This window comes from Toxotes jaculatrix, chromosome 13, assembly GCF_017976425.1.
Source record: "Toxotes jaculatrix isolate fToxJac2 chromosome 13, fToxJac2.pri, whole genome shotgun sequence".
NCBI classification, from domain to species: Eukaryota; Metazoa; Chordata; class Actinopteri; family Toxotidae; genus Toxotes; species Toxotes jaculatrix.
This window is the reverse complement of record NC_054406.1, coordinates 5,743,456-5,755,254: the sequence shown is the minus strand read 5'-3', so window position 1 is coordinate 5,755,254 and position 11,799 is coordinate 5,743,456. Positions and strand designations below refer to the sequence as shown.

The window sequence follows — 11,799 nt, the reverse complement described above, 5'->3', positions numbered from 1 at the left end:
TTTGTCACAGTACACCCACCTTCATGCAGCATAGATACACAAAAACAAGCAGAATAACAGGGGGGTAAACAAAGAAAAATACATTCGCTGCATACCAGTTTTGTCACTGCTTTCTGCACCCATATCATTTATATTAGATTTTTTAAAAACCTGTCTTACTTGTCTATTCTCAGCCTGCCGTGTTTGTAAAAATTCTATTTAAATGTCTCTTTCTACAGTCACAATCAGCCGTACGACGACAAATTAAAATAAGCTTTAAAACAAGCTAAAGTTAAAAAAAAAAATTACATTGACCAATTAACAATTCTTTTGTCTTCCTTTATCTTTAAACCATGTATCATTAAATACAATTGCAAAATTAAGTTTATTTCAGAAAGCCTTTCAAATTTGACCTTTGTTTTTACATCTAGTAATGTGTCATTTTCCATCTCATTATTTTTATCCTTCAGTTCATTTTTTTGTTTTAACATTTACTTTTATTACTTTTATTTTATAATTTTTTAGTTTCCATCTACAGATTAAATAAAGTTTAAAAAAAAAAAGATTAAAATGAATTGGAGCAACAGGAACTTTGGTTGACCAGCTGCTGATCTCTGATCAGATGGTGGGAGTTGTGTGTGGGCTCACAGCTGGATAGAAACTGTAAAAAAATGGGAAAACAAAAAGTAAAATAAAAAAAAAACATTTAAATTAAATTTTTAAAACAAAGAGGTTTAATTGTGAATTCATCATTTTATTTATTAAATAATGCATTATTTATAAAACTTTAAAATTATCTAACTGATGTATATATAGTTTTCAGTCGCATCTTGTGGCCTTCATCAACAGATGGTTTGGACAGTTTCCTCAGTTGTCATGGAGACGGAGTTATTGTAACCCAATATGGAATTTCAGTTACGCAATAAGTAGTGGTTGTGTATAGAAATATGTTGTGAATGTATAATTACTTCTTAAACTGTCTGATTGTTTAGCGACACACGCTTGACCCCATACATCTATACCTGTTTCCTCCTCAGTGTGTGAACTTCCACAGCCTGCAGCCACAACACTGAGTCACCCTCAAAGACTAAGTGGTTGTTAACCTTAGGCAGGATTATGGGTAGGATTATGTCTTTTTCCCTGGTGCATTAATTCAGATGTTAAATAAGTCAAACCTCGGGAAGAATGTTTCAAGGGAGGTTCATGATCTATATGAAACATCCTCTGATTAAATTCTAATTCCAGTAGGTGCAGGGAGGGTGGTCTGATAGTTCTATCTGTTTCTACAGGTTTATCACTGCAAACAGAGAGAGGAGAGACAGGGTTGGGTGAGGGTGAATTAATGTTCTCATTATTGGGAGGATTCGGCTCATTACAGTTTTGACGCTGATACATGTAATCCAGCATTCCGGTAATGAAGCTGCAGCCGTCCTGATTGGCTGCTTTTAATTGCTCTGACAGAACAGAGCAAATACAATGGTCGTGTCCTAAAGCTTGGTGCTGTGTGATAGTCCCTATCCAGCATTCATAAACATTTAGCTGTGGATTCAGTGTGTGTGCAGCAGATGCCAAAAAAAAAAAAAAAAAAAAAATTAAATAAAAAAAAACAGCATGACAGCATTTATGGGATTAGTTGCCAGAAATGTTGGCCAGTAATAAAATGAATGAGGTAGATTTATGGGCAGAGTTTTAGTTTAAATGACAGATGAAGTTCATTATAAGATAAATTGGAGACCAAGCTGCTGGTCTGTCAGTCAGTAGACAGGCTGATCAGTTTGTTTCACTTAATTTAACTGGTGAAATTGCAGAATACTGTGAATACTGTTATGGGTTATTTGTTGATAGGTGATAAATTTGAGACTCCAAATTGCTTGTACATGTAGATGGTTGTCCTTCTGTATTTGTGTTAGCTCTCTGATAAACTGGCAACATGTCCATCCACAAGATAAACGGGTTTAACAAATAAAACCAAAGCTGCATTGATTATCCTCTTTCAAAAGACAAATGGTTATTTAGAGCTTTTCAACTTTTCTGAAACAGCAAACAGACTTACACTATTTGCACAAAAGAAAATGCTGAGGAAAAAGAAAATGAATGCAATACGTCACATCTGGTGATGCCCTCATGGTGCAGGTTAACAGCAGGGTGATAACAGGGGTGACTGTGGTGAAAGGGAGAGCAGGCAGTAGTTTATCAAGCGTCCAGGGGGAACAGCAGCAGTGATACAGAGGTGGTGGTGAGACTTGGAGGAGAAAATGCACTATAGAAGCATGAAGGCGAAGGAGGAGGTGAGGGAGCGTGTTGAGATAACAGCAGTGATGGTGGTACGGTGGGAACGGGAGCAGAGTTTATCTGAGCCGCTGAATGTCCTCCATTGTTGGCGTCCCGGCCTGCCGGCCTCCACGCAGATGTGCTTCAGAAGACAGAGGGGGTGATGGGGAGGAATTTGACGATCTGCATCATCTGCAATGCTATCTCTCAATCTTCACCCGCAGCTGCTATCAGCCCGACATCCGTCCTCCTCCTCCTCCCTTCGCTTTTCTCCCTCACTCCCTGTGAAGCCATTTGAAGTGTCACTCAGTTGACGTGGTTAGAACAAAGCACACACAAACATGCAGAGTAAGCAGTAAGGGTGCTCAGAGAGGTCACATTTTATATTTCCATCTGTATTTTTGAGATGTGAAAATGATCTCACACAAGCTTCATAGAGCCATTATAAGCCTGGGTATAGGGTAATAATGCAGTTATACATGTTTGTAATACATATTAAAAAACGTGGGTTTTTTATTTTCTAATAGTCGTAAGTTAGAAGTGCTGTTAAGTCATTTTAAAAGGTTTTTAACCCATTGAGTGTGTAGTAAGTAACCATAAAACAATTAGTTACAACAAGAAATCAAATAATTGGATTTCCCAAAATGTCAAACAATTTCTTCATCTTCAAGAGAAAACCTTTAGCTTTAGCAGGTCGTGCAATAAAATGTTAAAACAGTCTATAAGTTAGTGCAATAGCTTTTTACTTCTGCAACATTTGCGTGCCAGACCTCTGAAAATTACTTTGTTTTAGGGGAGCGATCCACTGTACTGAGGCCTGAGCACACGTCACACCTCTTGTTTAGAGGACAATGCATGGCTGTGCTCCAACACTGTGCTCCTGTCAAATTTATATTAACAGTGTCCATGTTTGCTTATAGTCTGTCTGCTGGATTTGATTTTCTGTCATCATAGCATGTGGAAAACAGTCCTGCCTGTCAGCCAACTGTCATCATATCTCTGATTTCTGGGCCTCTCACCAGCACATGAACACCACAAGCCACCAGTAAACTCTTCACGAATTTGACTGGACTCCATTTACCACCCAGCAGCACTGATGCAAAAAAAAAAAAAAACAGTGTATAATTTGTATAACTAAAACAAGCTGGTTCAGTTACTGTGATTCTTGACTTTTAGAAATAGCTCATCCACAGGGAAAGATGGTTTCAGTTCAGTGTGGTGTATCTACCATTGAAAGAAGTGGGTCTAATCTTACCACTGAGCATTGGGAACTAATACAATTCTGAAACAGAACAAAGACAATTTTCTTTCCCTAAAACTGACAGCTTCAACCCCTGACTTCCTGTACCTCATGTTCTCTCAACCTGTTTTGTTTGGAAGGGGATATGACAAACCTCATTGTAAACCACCTGCCAGCTGAGCCCATGTCCTATAATAAGTAACTTATTTTGTCCAGTTGCTATGGACACAGATGGCACAGAACTAGGCCGGGGCAATGATAATAGACAGAGGAAGTTGGGGTGAATGTGAATCTGTGTGTGTGAATAAAGGGCAGCTACTGTGACACGGCGGTCACTGCTGTGATAATAGGCTTGCTGGCAGGCAGGTAACAAACAGCAAACACATACACATTGTCAGTCGTGTGTTTTTCCATTAAAAATTATGTTAAGTAACTAGTTACTACAACTGTCAGGTGAATGTAGAGGAATGAAAAGTACGATATTTCTCTCTGAAATAGTAAAGCAGAAGCAGAGTGTGTGCTGTTTTCCATTTTCTGGTGTATAGTGCATATATTTTCACTTGTGTTCATACAGTGAGACCAAATGCTCAAGAAGACAATTTGCCCTTTGTGCTCAAAATGGAGACAATTTTCCTAAACTGTAATTTAGAAGTAAACCCAGAAGAGCTGGTGCTTCCTTGTGAGCCCGTCACATGGTCAGCACAGTTGTTCCGTTTACATGCCGTGGCCTCAGCGAAGGATTAGCTGTACAATAACAGACCCTGTGTTACGTACACAGCAAACCACATGGACATAGACGTATCCTATAATGAGGGGGAAGGACAGATGAAGTGCTGCCACCTGTTAAAGATCATTTCCAGCCACAGCTTCACTCGCCCATCGGCCCCTCTTCCTTGTCCCTCTTCATGGACAAAAACAACCATTACCAAGTCACCTTGAGCTCTGACACTTTCCGGGGCTGTTACCACTGTTCCCTTGAACTCAGCTCTGACCTCCTGACAGCACGGCTCCCGTTAACGTAGCCGCACAAGCACGCACGCAGTAGCATGCAGGACATACGCTGACAATTGGATAACATCCCCAGCTGCCCCGCTGCTTTCACCTTCGCAGCTGCTAAGCCCTGGTGTGTACATTACATTAGGCTAAGCCATGTGAAGTATTGTGTGTATGTTTGTGTGTGTGTGTGAACATATTTGCGCAGCCACGCGTGTGTATTCTACCAGTGGCAAATGTGTGTAGTCTTGTCGCCACAGCTATCAAAAGCAGATTTAGCACTTGCCTTTGACTCCTGCGGTCAGGGGAAGCATGTGAGAGGAGATCATTTACAACGCGCTCATAGATACACGTTGACCACACACACACTTACAGTCCAAAAAGAGAGGGAATGGAAGAGGATAGAGAAGAGAAGAGAGGAGAGGAGCAGATTGGATGTGAGAGCAGTGAGGAACAGGGCTCACTAAGCCACGCCGCTCGGCTCTTTAAGGGATGTGGAAATGAATATGAGTCTGCCACGTAATCAGCTTATCCCAGGACCTTGCTCAGTGCCTCGCTTATGCAACACTCACACCATCTGAGAGCCTTTCATTTAGTTTTCATTTAGCATGCTGTGAGACTGATATACCACATCCACTGGCCGGCCCACCACAGCTGAGCTCAGCCGCATACATCCTGCTCTAATCGCTCCTGCTGTGGTATAGCTGCGTGTGTTTGGGTGGAATTGAGCTAGGCAAGAGGTTATAAGAGGGTGTGTGGGAGTGTGTGAATATTTGCTTGAGTTTTTTTGATTTATTTATTTTTTTTATCTGCAGATTGTGTGTTTGCATACTGTATGTGTGCTGTGTCAACTGCGCCCTGCTATTACACCAAGTACATCTTTTCATCTTGTAAGGACAGAAATATTACGTTTCCTTGAGTCTGTGCATCACAGACTAGCTGCTTAAATAAGTAAAGAATCAGTCATGCTCTGATTGCTCCTGCCTCTGCGTTTACAATGGCATCATTCACACTAACCTTTAAATAAAAAGACAATAAATTACATGCATTCCAGAAAAAAAATTCTGGGGTTAGTTTGTTGTACAAAGCTGCAGTCAGATTTTCATGTTTCATGTTTTTCATGCTTTTATTTAAATGAAAGTCACAAGACATTATAATTCCTAATTAGAAGTGGTTAGTACTTATTTAGTGACTGTCCACCCATCACTTCCTCTTTGGCAGCAGTGTGGGTAGGGTTAGAGTCAGTCTCTTGTGAGACAATTTATTCTTGGCCCAACTGCCTTTTTCCACTTTATTTTTTAATGAATTTAACATCGCAGATACACGGTTTGCTCCTTAACCTACTGAGTAGCTACGATGCTTTGCTTCAGCTGCTTTTTTTGAAACCACTTAAAACCCATCTCTTCCAGAAATTGAGACGAGGACTTTTTTTTTTTTCATCTTTTACAAAATGTGTTCGGCACAACGCTGTCAACATTGTCATTTGTAAGGAACACAGCAGCAGAAATAAATCAGCAGAGTTACAGCAGAGCAAACTTGCATGTCTGGGTTACTGTCTCGACACCACTGGCTTGGAAAGGGGCCGACAGTACTGAGTGTACTAGGTCTGAAAGGTTAACGGTAAACACTTTAACTTTAGAAGAACATGCATGATATTTTAAAAAAGGTTTTTAATTGTCCCATGCAGAAATGTTTTAGTACATGTGGAATACATGTGCTCAGAATCTGAGATAAAGTAGTAGAGAAAGCCATTTTTGTGGTAAAAGCTGGAATGGATTGGCAGCATACTGACAGGGAAACCAAAAAAAAAAAAAACCTCTAACCTGTATTTATCCGGTTAACGCAGTGCCCTGCTTCATCACACAATACTAGCTGCCTCATATAACCACTGTGTTCTCAAATGGAGCAAGTCAAGGTTAGTGTTTAGCTTGGTGGTATTAAAGCGCAGTTATTTAACTTTTGAAAGAGGTAATAACACAGTCTTTGGCATACAAATTACAATTTTATTTGATAAGCAATAAAATGCACTAAAGAGACATGAGCTCCTGGCACGTATCATCTCTAAAACTGGAACTCTGATATGAACATGGAATAAGCTTCAGTATCATGCTGCTTTCAGCTATGTCCTCATTCTATTTGCTTCCGAACAGTAAGATACTTTTTTTTTTTTTCTCAGTTTGATTAACCTGCAGTAAAAGCCTCATTTGGTGCTAATCCCTCACCAGCAAGGGTAGAGAACTTTCTAACCACCTATCCCACATTCAAATCTGCAGCCTTCTAGAAACAAGTGTGCTTCTCTACTACTGCATTAGACTACCATCAGAGAAAAGTTCCACTCTCCACCCACTCTGTGTTATGTATCTGCAGTTTGAGATGTTTCGTGTATTCAAGGGGTTATTTTGCGATGTGCATAATGAAGATAATTCAAAGTTACATTTAGACACATTTCCTAGTGTGACTAACAGGTGTGAACTAACTGCATTCAATTCAATGTGGCCAAACGAATGGCGGGCTTTCCGCTCTCCTTTCTCAGAATACAAGATGTATGATAAGTATATCCTCTGCATTGTTGTCCTTTTTTGGTCATGACTTCATCTTTGCAGAACTGTGAACAACTCATTGACTCACAGGAACTGAGACTAATACTTGACATTTAATTCTCCTGCAATAATTTACATAGTTGTTCAGTAGTTTGTGCTAGCAATTTCTAATGCAGCTGCCTTGAGGATTTGATTCAGATTCAGATTCAGAGAACTTTATTGTCATTCACTTTACGTCCCAAGTACAAATAATGAACGAGATTTGTCAACCTGTTTAAAATATACTAAATACAAAAAGCACTCAAAGTGCTTTTTCTTTTTGGTAGGGAAGACCGGGGCTTGGACAAAAATTCTTGCACTACTGGCAAAAGTAGAATTAGCTGAAATTAGTAGTGTATAAAACTGGAAAGAGGAAAAGGGACATTTAAGGACATCCAGTTTGATAACCTCTGAAGTACAAAAATAACCACACAGATTTGATTTTGCTGATGTCAGACTTCATTAGTCTTGTATATTTCCATTTGATCCAAAGCGTGATCACATCCGTCCTCATTAGAAAGCGTCTCTGTTTGACATAACGCACGTCACAAATCTGCTGCCCTAGCCCTGCCTGTCACGCAGCAGTGATTAAAAAAAGCTGAGAGTCCACACAAATCTATGTGTGTCTTTCTAAATCAGCTTGTGTGTGTGTGTGTACTGTATGTTTATCTTGATTAATGTGTATCCCATCCTTGCAAACAGTCATGAATACCAGCGACTCTCAGTTCCCCACATGAAGTCTTCCCTATTACCCAATTTGAAAACACAGCTGTACTTGGTGTAAATGTATACAGATAGATCATGTAGACTGGTTTACATCTCCTCTACCACAGACCAACGTCACACTTCTCTTCCAGTAAGTGCAGCTGCAGCATTTACCACTGGAGCTTATTGAATGCATATACCTGACACACTTTACCCACGATAGAAATCTCACTGTCTGTACAGGAAGCAAAACACAGATGAAAGAGGATTAATTTGAGTGGAATCTCCCTTTTTAAAATTAGAAACAGAAACCCAGACTCATCCTGTATCCTCCGCTCCACACAAGTGTGTCTGAAGCACACCCTCATGGTATGTTGATTAGATGTAATACAAAACCTGAGAGCTTTATTAAGGTCTGTTGGGTGTGCAGCCTAGACAAGGGGTGTTTCAAGTGATGGCGCACCCACCCCTCTTGTCTAGAGGAGAAACAAAGGAGCCTTTCTGCTTCCTGGGCAGTTTACCCACTCTGGTAACAATAGAACCACGCTCCTCATCTGTGTGTGTGTACATATGAGGTCTGTTTCTCAGCAGTGAGCCTCAGATAGTTGGTTGAAGTAGGGGAGTCTGGATGAGAAGAATAGAGAACCAGAGAAGGAAAGAGATGGCAAACAAGCTGAAGTTATATTATAAATACTAATAAATATGCAGTCGTGTTTTTGGTTTGTTATAAAAGCCCTGTTGATCCTGCTGGTTTGTTGGTGCATTAATTCTGGGTGGAAGGTGAAAGAGCACTGTTACTGGTTTGCTAACACCAGGGGTCTCTTTGAAAGCAAACAGGTTGAAGGTTGTGTTTGTGTGAGAGATCAAAGCATCTTTGCCAAAGTTTTCCACGCCAGAAGAAGTCAGGAGAAGAAATATGCATGTGTTTTGTTGCACTGCCGTGATCACCATTTCTAACAAGTAATGATTTCTTTAACTGAGCTGTGTAAATCTTTGGCTCTGTGAGGTTGTACTAGCATGTTAGCATGTTGTTAGTTTTGCAGGTATATGGTCATAAACAAAATTATTTCACAAACTGAAAATTTCAACTCACAAAAGCACTAGATGCAAAGTCAGGGTTACTACAGGTCATTCTCAAGTTTCATGGCAATGCATCCAACAGTTGTTCAGACACTTCAGTCTGGGCCAAGTAAATAAATAATAATAATAGGAAGAAGAAGAAGAAGAATGATGAAAACCTCCTGTGGATTTACTCCAGCACATTATTTGAATGCCTGTGGGCACAGACTGATGGTAGCATGTTGTAGTGACAAGGTTGTCTTCATGTTAGATATGCACACACTGGACCAGTCAAGGGTGGGCGGCAAGAGCAAGGCCGTAGATGGAGATGAATATCAATTATTCAAAAACCATGAAGATGGTGACAGAGAGAAGAGGGAAAATAAAAATAAGCAAATTTCAGAACAAACACCACAACGTTCTATTACAGACTATAAACTTCAGTTTGTCATGCTGAAACTAAATGGATGTACAGCCTCCCGTTTCATAACACTGTGTAAACGCCTAATTTAGTGCTAATAGGCCACTGTCTGTTTTTATAAGCAGTCACATGCAACCACTAGAATTTTACAAGGGAGTGGTTTTCTCTAAGTGCCTTTGCAAGAAATGCAATTTTCTCTAAGAAGGGTATAGTTAGATGGGTGTGAGGTCGGTGGGGGTGAGAGGGGTGATTTTGTGCTACAGCTCAGGGTGGAGTCAAGGTCCAAACATAACCACTTTAGCAATTCTTGACGAAAAACAAACTGTAATCTGTGACAAGTAGGCCCAAACATAACATTTTCAGTGAATAAACAGAAAGGTGGAGCTCAGAATAGTCACTGTGTAACATGACTCCAGCTCTACAGTACCATGAAATTCTTTGTCTCCTACATAACACTGGATTAATTGTCCCATGTGTTATTGCAGCAGACTTTCTAGAACACTGCAATAACTAAGCAAATAAAAAAAACAAAAACTGTCATGCATCTTACTTAACCCTGTCAAAACAGATTTTTTTTTTTTTGGCTACTAGGCCAACAGAGAGAAGCTATGGAGTAAGATTAGGATTGATTCAGAGTTGTGTTTGTGTCCATCTGGCAAATTTAAGTCTAATATTCACTCCTCTAAGGGAAATATTTAGCTCTTAAGCTGCTAAGTCCTTCATTATATTTAGACATTTTTGCTAACTTGTCGCTAATCGTCTGCTGTTTGATACCTGGCAGGTAGGGTACAGTGGGTTTTTTTAAGCTTTTGTGGAAACAGCTGCCCAAAACAACACAATGAGAGTGTTTACAGTGAACGAAAATGGTGAAGTAGTGGGCCCCAAGACCAAAACAATGAATGAGTGAATGAAAAAGTTCCGTAGAGCCGGCAGGAACTGCAGTCAGGTGATAAATTTCTGTGGGTTTGTGACTACAAGTGACCTGTTAGACCTTTAGATTTAAGTAATTTAATCCATTGTTAAAAATCTTTTTTTGGAGCACCTTTAACTAAGAATTGTGGGATGCCTTCTTAGGAGATCTCATACAGTTACCATATAGCTACCAACATTTAATGAGAAAACAGTTGTGCTGCATTCACCAAATTATTAATCGTGCTGCTGTGGTTTACCTGTAGCTCATCTGCCGAAGGATAATGATAAACCAGTCTGAGAACATTCTGTGATTATAGAGACACGTTGCTATTTAAGGGCACAAATAAATAACGCCATTGCATTCCCTATCCTTCAGTGGTTGTATATAGCAACAAACATGGGTATATAAAAAGAAAAAAATACAACTAATGCTGTGATTTACCTGCTTGGAGAACAATCTGGGATTTGTGGACTTGTTTGCCTGTCAGATCGTGAACTGTGCCGCATTATTCTCTGCCAATAACAGACTGACATCACAAGTGAGAGGTCTCTACAGCGGTGATCTTTGAACAACTTGGCATCCTAATATAGATTCATGTGATGAGTATTAGACTCAGTTATTCTGCCTTGATTTTACAATAAGAGAGAGGAGGAACGGAGGGGGCTGGGGGAACAAAGGAACAAAGAGAGGCAGAGCATTAGAAGATTATCTGATGTTCCTGTGAAATGAAAGAAAAATGTATTCATATTTTCACGGAAGTAGGGGAATAAAAGATTCACATTCTAACACCCACACTACAAATGTGATTTACAGTCAGCCGTTACCACTAGCTGCGAGTAATAAGAGAACTGGGGAACTTGGAAATGCATTATCATAAATAGAGAAGCGCTCTGTACCTGAAAACACAGAAAAGGGCCATTAAAGAGCGCATGAACTCTATGGCATATCTGAATAACTAGCAATAGAGAAACCAGGAGCACATTCAACTCTCATTCCTCTTCTTTATGAAATGTGTCACTGCGTACAACAACTGCTGCTCATCAAAGTAATTGTTGTGATAAAGTAGTAATACACCCCGACGTGAAGAGAAATGTGCAGAGCCCCATCTTCAACTCCCTGGGATTATCAGCAGTCTCGGTCTTATGCACGAGGTGGACATATTTATTTTTCATGATGTTTTGGAGGTGAAAAGTGCATCGCAAAGCAATAAGTCAAAACAGGAAAACAGCCGTGCCTGTGAGTGTGCATGGTGTGTGTGAATATGTGTGTAACAGAATATGTGGGTTTGCCCCTTCAGATGATGTTGCTCAGTTCCTTGCTTTGCTTCAGTGTCTCATCTTTTCTTTCCTTTCCTTCTCCTATTTCCCCAAAAGCATCTTATGGCTATAAGAAGATCATGAAATCCATCTTACAAACCTTCTTGTACTTTCAGCTATGTCCCCTAAACCAGTTACATTGATCATAAAAGGCATCAAGCAGACAGACAGACGATTACAATGCGAACTATTTTTTGTACCATTTGCAGCACCACAAAACATAATTTTACCCAGCTCTTACCAGCATGTGCAAGCACTCAGTCTTTTTTGTCAGTGTGTTTTGAGAAATACATGTAAAAATATTTATAAAATTTGAGAGAAAG

At 39.8% G+C, this 11,799-nt stretch overlaps 1 long non-coding RNA gene across 1 annotated transcript; it reads right to left on the bottom strand.

Annotated features, from left to right (window-relative positions):
* Positions 1 to 535: 535 nt before the first annotated feature.
* Positions 536 to 10,649, bottom strand: LOC121192192. Its single transcript, XR_005895173.1, has 3 exons — positions 10,602 to 10,649; positions 2,033 to 2,532; positions 536 to 640 (listed from the first exon to the last, which is right to left on the bottom strand). It is a non-coding gene; the product is annotated as an uncharacterized LOC121192192 (long non-coding RNA).
* Positions 10,650 to 11,799: the final 1,150 nt, after the last annotated feature.